At 35.9% G+C, this 1,848-nt stretch overlaps 1 protein-coding gene across 1 annotated transcript in view; it reads left to right on the top strand.

Annotated features, from left to right (window-relative positions):
• Window positions 1-1,206, top strand: part of Zeb2 (zinc finger E-box binding homeobox 2) — a 130,296-nt gene extending 129,090 nt beyond the window's left edge. Inside the window, exon 10 of the mRNA NM_001033701.2 lies at window positions 1-1,206. This exon is cut by the window's left edge and continues 4,559 nt beyond it. The gene's annotated coding sequence lies outside the window, so the exon portion shown is untranslated.
• The last annotated feature ends 642 nt before the right edge of the window (window positions 1,207-1,848 follow it).

The raw sequence follows: 1,848 nt of genomic DNA, 5'->3' as shown, positions 1-1,848 counted from the left end.
GATTTATGTCATGTGCAAACGGGGCAATTATTCAAATAAATATGCTCAATACAATTATTTGAGTCTCGCATCGCATGCTCACCACTCACAGCACTAACACTAAAAGAGGGGGAAACACCAAAGAATTTACGTGGGGGAAAATATATGTGAAAACAATGTTATTGTAGATGTTCTAAGGTAGCTAAGGCTGTGGCTCCCTTCTTAACTGAAACGCAATGATTTTGTACTCAGTGGCATTTGTTTCTAACGATGACTAGAACTTCACTCGCTTGATCATTACATCAGAATGACGACAGAATTTGGATTCATGTAATAGCAAACTTTCTGAAGCAGATAGGGATGACACATCTCTATATTTCAAAAGCGGAACAGTCCTTTCTGCCTCCCTTACATCAGTGGAATGCTGATGCATTATTACGGCTCACATACGACGTAGCTATAAATTTAAAATGTTACACACACATAGAAAAAAAAAACATTCCTACATTTTAAACCATTAAAAAGTCACAGATGACTCGTGTGATCATTTTATATATTAATAAATACTACAATATATACGCGAACACATCACAAATCACATTGGTGAACCTAGAGGCTGCAGTGCCTCTCTTCAGTATACTGACATAACCTGATATACTAAAATGGGAAGGGGCTTTTAGTCACTGAATATGCATCGTGAAACAAAGACGAAGAAAATACATGACGTGTTCCCATCATGAAAAAGATTCATACTGAAGGCTTAGCTTTGGTTTTTATTCAATTAAATTGTCAAACTGTGCACAGTGAACTTTTTTTTTTTTTTTAGAACTTGAGACATTTGTGATGTTGGCTGTTTAAATCTTTGTTACCTTCGCTGTGAATTGAAATTGTACATATTTAGTAAATCATGCAAACAAAACCAACTTTTTAGACAATATTTTTATTGGAGAGTTTTCTTTTCCTGTATCCATGTTTTAAAAAAAAAAGACCTCCTTTCCCAAAATAAAAGATGTCAATACTAAATTTAAAGAAGTATAAAGGAATAATTGCTTCCTTTAGAGCAAATACTTAAATAAATATGGAGAGAATTGGCAACATGTTCGTTTGGGGCTAATAGGCTGTGTTCAATTTTTTGGGGGGGGGGTTAAAGTTTCAGAAGGCCTCTGTTTCACATTTGAAGATAATATATTAATCTCTGAATTAAACAAATGCTCTTAAGCAACAGGATAAATCCCTCAGTCTTCATTTGTGTGTGAAGTGTAGCGTTAATCAGAGACATGACATTGAGACGACATGGTGCTGAATATGCCACAAGCTAAAACTCCTCTATTAAAACAGTCACCTACCACCTATAATCTAGTGTGACATATTAAAATACTCCCAAATACAGAGCATGGAGAATGAACATCATCATTCCCATTTGGCCTTGAGAAGAGTATGACAAAGATTCTAATAATTTTAGTCAAAGAAAATGATGATTTAAAAATACATGAAGATTAAAGTGGTGACAAATGATCTTTTAAGTATTTCTAATTGGTCATCCCCATTCATAGCTTTGATTCCACAGAAATTGCAAATCCTAAGGACCCTGACTTGTGAGTGCACCCCATCAGCTTTCTTTCATGCTACAGAGCCTGCCCGTTAGGTTGGAAATGAAGGATAAGCCCCCAAAGTGTTAAAAATAGACTTCTTCTCTGGCAAGAAGTTTAAAATTGGCAAGGACAGAACAACTCTGAAAGAACAACCTTCACATAAGGAAGCATTCAGAGAAAGATTGTTGCCTGTGATCTGACCATTTTCCGAAGAGTCAAAAGGAACTCTGTGTGTGTGTGTGTGTGTGTGTGTGTGTGTGTGTGTGTGTGTGTGTGT

Source organism: Rattus norvegicus, chromosome 3 (assembly GCF_036323735.1).
Source record: "Rattus norvegicus strain BN/NHsdMcwi chromosome 3, GRCr8, whole genome shotgun sequence".
Classification (NCBI taxonomy): domain Eukaryota; kingdom Metazoa; phylum Chordata; class Mammalia; order Rodentia; family Muridae; genus Rattus; species Rattus norvegicus.
The sequence above is the reverse complement of the archived record's forward strand: the minus strand, read 5'-3'. Positions and strand labels throughout refer to the sequence as shown.